Genomic DNA, 6,654 nt, shown 5'->3' with positions numbered 1-6,654 from the left:
ATAAACATACATGTGCAGGTATCTTTTTGATAGAGTGATTTGAGTTCTTCAGGGTATATTCCCAGTAGGGGGACTGCGAGGTCATATGGGCGGTCAATATTCAGAGCTTTTAGGAATCGCCATACTGTTTTCCACAGAGGTTGCACCAGTTTGCACTCCCACCAACAGTGTAGAAGTGTTCCCTTTTTGCCACACCCTCTCCAGCAGCTGTTATTTTTTTGAGTTATTGATAATTGCCATTCTGACTGGAGTTAGGTGATATCTCAGTGTGGTTTTGATTTGCATCTCCCTGATGATTAGTGATGTTGAACATTTTTTTCATGTGTCTGTTGGCTGCTCAGATGTCTTCCTTTGAGAAGTGTCTGTTCATATCTTTTGCCCATTTTATAATGGGGCTGTTTGTTTTTTTCTTATCAGCACATTTGAGTTCCTTATAGATCCAAGATGTTAAGCCTTTGTCAGACCTGGAGTTGGCAAATGCTTTTTCCCAGTCTGTAGGCTGTCACCCTGCTCTCTTGATGGTTTCTTTGACTTTGAAGAAGCTTGTCAGTTTAATGAGGTCCCACTTCTCTATGTTATCTCTTATGGCCTGTGGGTTTCAGGTTTTGTTCAGGAATTGGATGCCAGTTCCAATTTCCATGAAGGTATGCCCTTCATTTTCTAAGGTTTTATGGTTTTACATTTAGGTCTCTGATAACTTAGAGTTGATTTTTGTGTATGGGGATAGATAGGGGTCTGTTTCAATCTTCTGCATGTGGTCAGCCAGTATTCCCAGCACCATTTACTGAATAGGTTCTCCTCTCCCCAGTGGTAGGTGGTGGAGCCATTGTCGAAGATGAGTTGGTTGAGAAATTGAGGTTTTGCTCCTGGAATCTCAATTCTATTCCATTGTTCTATATGCATGTTCCTGTACCAATACCAAGCTATTTTGATTATTGTAGCTTTATAGTAAAGTTTGAAGTCTGGTAATGTGATACCACCTGCTTTGTTTTTGTTTTTTTTTTTTTGATGAGGATTGTTCTGGCTATTCTTGGTCATTTGTGTTTCCATATTAATTCCTGTGTTGCTTTTTCTAGGTCTGAGAAGAATGTTGCTGGTAATTTGATGGGTATTGTATTGAATCTGTAGATTGCCTTAGGTAAGATGGACATCTTCACAATGTTGATTCTTCCAATCCATGAGCATGGGATATTTTTTCACTTGTTTTTGTCATCTTTGATTTCCTTGAGCAGAATTTTGTAGTTTTCATTGTAAAGGTCTTTCATGTTTCTGATTAGGAAGAAGCCAAGGTATTTCATTTTTTTTGTGGCTATTGTGAATGGAATTGTGCTTTTTATTTGGGTTTCTGTTTGTTTATTATTGGTTTAAAGAGATGCAATTGTCTTTTGCACATTTATTTTATATCCTGAGACTTTGCCAAAGTCCTTTATCAGTGTAAGTAGGTTTTTGACAGATTCTTTCGGGTTTTCAAGGTACACGATCATGTCATCTGCAAAGAGAGATAGCTTGACTTCCTCTTTTCCCATGTGAATACCTCTGATTGCCTTCTCTTCTCTGATTGCTCCAGCCAGGACTTCCAATACTATATTGAACAGGAGGGTTGAGAGTGGGCATCCTTGTCTTGTTCCAGTTTTCAGGGGAAATGGTTCCAGTTTTTGTCCATTTAGGAGTATGCTGGCTGTGGGTTTCTTGTAGATGGCTTTTACTATTTTGAGGTATGTTCCCCATATGCCTAGCTGTTCAGGGGTTTTTATCAAGAAGAGGTGGTAGATTTTATCAAAAGCTTTTTCTGCATCTAATGATATAAGCATGTGGTTTTTGTTTTGACATCAGTTGATGTATTTAATTACCTTTATGGTTTTATGAATGTTGAACCAGCCTTGCATCCCAGGGATGAAGCCCACTTGGTCAGGATGGATGACTTTTGAGATGTGTTGTTGAATCCGGTTTGCTAGTATCATGTTGAGAATTTTTGCATCTATGTTCATCAAAGATATTGGCCTATAGTTCTCTTTCTTTGTTGGGTCTTTACCTGGCTTGGGTATCAGTGTGATGTTAGCTTCATAAAATGATTTGGGGAGAGTTCCATCTCTCTCAGTAGCCTAGAATACCTTCAGTAGGATTGGTATAAGCTCCTCTTAAATGTCTTTTTGTCTTCTATGTCCTAGATTTGGGCTTTTATTTTGGTGATCTGGATTCTTCTTCTGAAATTAGGTTTTTTTGGTCTTGCTTTTCCAGCTTTTTTAGGTGGCTTCTTAGGCTGTTAATTTGTGATCCTTCCATTTTCTTCATGTGTGTTTATAGGGAAATAAATTCCCCTCTTACTACAGCTTTCATAGTGTCCCAGAGATTTTGGTAAGATGTTTTTTCATTTTCATTTGTTTCCAGGTATCTTTTAATCTCTGTTTTGATTTCATCAACAACCCAGGAGTTGTTTAGCATCATGCTGTTTAGTGTACATGTCTTTGTGGGTTTTGGTGTTAATGTTTATTTTCATTTCACTGTGGTCTGAGAAGGTGCATGGTAAAATTTCAGTCCTTTTAAATTTGCTTATGCTTGATTTATGACCAAGTATGTGGTCGATCTTAGAGTATGTTCCATGCGGTGATGAGTGGAATGTGTATTCTGTGGTCCTTGAATGGAGGGATCTATAGGTATCAATTAAGTCCATTTGATCAAGAGTCACATTGAGATTTTGGATCCCATTGCTGATTTTTTGTCCTGATGATCGGTCTAGGGTTGTGAGTGGGGTATTAAAGTCCCCAGCTATGATGGTATTGGAGTTGCTATCTTTTTTTAGTTTACCTAGGAGCTGCTTTATGAAAGTTGGTTCTCCTATGTTTGGTGTATATATGTTTAGGATGGATATTTCTTGTTGATGGATTGAACCTTTTATCATTATGTAGTGGCCTTCTGTATCTTCTTAAATTTTTGATAGCTTAAGGAGTATTTTGTCTGAGATTGATATCGTGACTCCGCCTTTCTTTTGTGTTCCATTTGCCTGAAAATTTGTTTCCCTTCCTCTTACTTTGAGTCTATGAGTGTCCTTTCTAGTGAGGTGAGTCTCTTGAAGGCAATAGATTGCTGCCTGGTGATATTTTATCCATTTTGCCATTCTATGTCTTTTTAGTGGTGCACTTTGTTCACATTCAAACTAATTATTGAAATGTGAGGTTGATCCCTATCATAATGTTCCTACAGAGTTGTTGTTCTTCCTGTTTGTGTGCTGTCTTTCTTTTGGTTTTAGAGTTGAATCATGTGTGTTTTCAATCTTTTGCCTGTACTCTTATGAAGAACGTTGCTGTTCTTTTTTCCTTTTCTTCTGTGTTCAGTACTTTCTTAAGTGTTTCTTGTAGAGGTGGTCTTGTGGCAGCATAGGTTCTTAGGATTGGATATCTGGGAAAGATTTCAACTCTCCTTCACTGATGAAGCTTAGTTTGGTTGGGTAGGTTATTCTCAGTTGAAATTGTTTATCTTTTAGAACTTTGAAGATAGGGCTCCAAGCTCCCCTAGCCTGGAGGGTTTCTGTAGATAAATCTGTTGTTATTCTAATTGTTCTTCCCTGGTACATAGTCTGACTTTTTTCTCTTGCAGACTTTAGAATTTTTTCTTTAATACCTACTTTGTTTAGGTGAATTATTATGTCTGGGAGTTGGTCTTCTCATTTGTTGTCTTGCAGGGGTTCTCTGAATCTCTTGTGTTTGAATTTTTTCATCCTTGATGAGATGAGGTAAGTTTTCTTGAATAATTTCATAAAATGTTTGTTCCAGTGTGGCCTCTGTTTCTCTCTCTGCCTCAGGAAGGCCAATTACTCTTAGGTTCAGTCTCTTGAAGTGATCATTCATCTCTTGAAGGTTTTGTTCTGTCTTTTTGAGCTTCTTTTCTATGCTTTTGACAGTTTGGGTTAGTTCTGTTTTTTGGTCTTTGAGCTCTGAGATTCTATCTTCTACTTGGCTGATTCTGCTTTCCATGCTTATTAGTTTGTTATTTATTTCCATCACAGTATTCTTTACTGCTGTTATTTCTGACATCAGCTCCTTCCTATTTTCCTCTTGTCTCTCCTCAATTTTTTAAATTCTCTCTATTAATGTCTTGATGTCTGGGTTTGCTGCATGTGACCAGTCATTCTGGGGGCTCTTCATTATTTGTGTTCTGGAATCTGTTTTCTCAGTGTCTGATCTCCCAGGGGTCTGTGTGAGACCTATATTCTTCTTTTGGTTTTTCTTCATTTTTGAGGTTTTTCCCCCTCCCTACTTTTTCCTTCCCTCCACATCACTGTCTTCTTTAATTCTGTTATTCAGAGATACAGGGATTGCTTTTACTTCTGTTTGTTCAATCTCCTATTCTTTATGTATGCCCTCTTACTTTGTTCAATTCTGGAGTTGCACTGTAGGTTAGGGGTAGTCCTTTTTGCAGTTTTGAGATTTACTTAAGGGGGAAGCTGTGATTCAAAATCTACCTGCAGGTCCTGGTATTTGCCGACAGGTGTATGGATCATCTGAAACCCACTTCCCACTACCTTGGAATCTGTCCATGCAGTGGGGCTGTAGGTTTACTCCCTGAAATAAAATGTGGTTTGCAGAGGGAAGAGAATGGAGCAGACAGTGGGGGAAAGTGGGGGGTGGAGAGAGAGAGGAGTAAGGGGGGAAACAGATGAGTGTACCAACAAATGGAGAGAGAGACCTAAACTGAAACAGATTAAAACAACAGATCACAGCTATAGACAAACCAACTTCCATACAAAAAAAAAAACCATACAATGATGCTAACATACAAGCAAACCTTATTGGTGTGCTGTTCCTTGATACAAAGATATGGTTTACAGAGAGGAGAAAAGAGAAGAAAAGGAAGAGGAAAAGAAAAAAAGGAACAAAACAATAGGAATAGAATTAAGTCATTAAACTTACAGAACCAATCGAGCACACTCTGAGACTTTTCGTTTAAGTCCAGTGTCCTTTCAGCTCTGATTTCTAGCTGTCTTTTCAAGTTGGTAAATTAGTTCAAAGTTAGGATCAGTTGCCCCTGGCCTGCTGTGAAGTACAGTTCAGATCACCCTCAGTTAACCACTCAAATCTGGCCTGTGTCTGTTTTTCAAGCTTGTTTCTCCCGTTTCGGTGTTGTTACCTTGAATCGCCAGCAGGTGGTGCTATCTCAGCTGCTCGCCCCAGAGGGGGTGAAGCCAGACAGGAGCCAGGCAGAGGCCAGAGATGGAAGCCTGTCTCAGGGCACATGGGAGGAGACCCACAGCTGGCAGGACGTCATGGTGGTAGCAGAGGTGGCAGTGATCCCAGCAGATCTTGCCTGCAGGGGCTTCAAGGACTGAAGTCATGGATCACCTCAGGCACGGGGGGCTCGATGCGCTACGGCCACCAAGGAGGCCAAGGCGGCACAGTGATTGCTGTGTCTGCGGCTGTAGTAGCTGTCCAGACTGCTGCGATGCCCCAGCGGTGGTGACTACCAAGCTCCGTGTGAAGAGCAGGCTGCCGACATTGGGATCCGCAGCCCCCGGAGAGAGAGCCAGAGACCCTCTGCGTTTTCCTTTGCAGAGGGTTTCATAGACCAGGCTGCCCTGTAGCCATCTTGCCAGAAGTCAGCCAATTTCCCCTTCTTTCCACACTTTACTCTTGGGACAGAAGTCATTATATGCCATTCACAGAACACTGAAGAAGTAGGGGGTTATGCTCTACCTCCTTGAGTGGAGAGTATCTACATAAACTATTTGGAATTCTTCTAGAATGAGAAATTTGTCTCTTTGTCCCCATTTATTTATTTAATCATTTATTCATATCAGTGTGGGCATTCAAATATGTATTTTATGCTTTGGGCTATAATTCAATACTACTTTATTTTGTTTTATTGCTCAATTTGTTCTGTTTGGGCATCATAAACTATTTCAACTTGCCCCTATGTTCCTTTGATATGCCCCAACATGTTTTTTAGCACTTCTTTAATTTCTGGCAATACAAAATTTTTCAGGCTTATCTTTTGTGTGTGAAAAAATATATATATTTCATTTTTTAGAGAATGACATTAGAAACCATGATCTGAGTGAGGTGTGCTCATGGTTTCTTCTCCTTCTTGGCTGACAGGGTAAGGGAATCTATGTGTGTTTACTAACTAGTGTAGAAACATATGTCTATGAGTATTTGTATTGTAGCCATCTGTATCGATATTAACAAATTCATCCTGATGCCTCCTCCCCCTAATTCTCCATTACTTCCCATCCCAATGGTTCCCATTATCTGCCATCCTTTTATCTAAGTGTTCAGTTCCAGTATATAGTTGTAGCAGTATCAGAATTGTTAACCCATATTCCCACAGGATGCAACTTTATTGTCTAGAATAAAGTACTTATGAACTATATATATTTTCAAGTTATTAGTGTAGTTTTCTTTCTTTTTTTTGTCTTCCTGAGTAAATGAGCCATGGATGGTCCATGGCTTTCATATGCCTGGGTAGGGCTGAGGAATTAGGATTTATTACAGCAGTAGCACAAAGAAAAGTGAGGATGATGCCGATGGTAATGATGAAGAAGGTGAAGGCACACTTGTAGGCATATTAAACACTTACGGAGGGGTCAGGAGTTACCAGAAACGATTCCATATGCTAACTAATCTCATCATCCCCCAAATCACTATGAGATACTATTATCAA

The 6,654-nt window shown here is 39.6% G+C and overlaps 1 protein-coding gene across 1 annotated transcript in view; it reads right to left on the bottom strand.

Moving 5' to 3' along the window:
* LOC103263821 (protein shisa-9-like) overlaps positions 1-6,654 on the bottom strand; it is a 314,329-nt gene that overhangs the window by 44,109 nt on the left and 263,566 nt on the right.

The sequence above is a fragment of the Carlito syrichta genome, unplaced genomic scaffold (genome assembly GCF_000164805.1).
Source record: "Carlito syrichta isolate Samal-C Ts95f unplaced genomic scaffold, Tarsius_syrichta-2.0.1 Scaffold305280, whole genome shotgun sequence".
Taxonomy (NCBI): Eukaryota; Metazoa; Chordata; class Mammalia; order Primates; family Tarsiidae; genus Carlito; species Carlito syrichta.
Note: the sequence above shows the minus strand (reverse complement) of the source record. Positions and strands in the feature narration are given on the sequence as shown.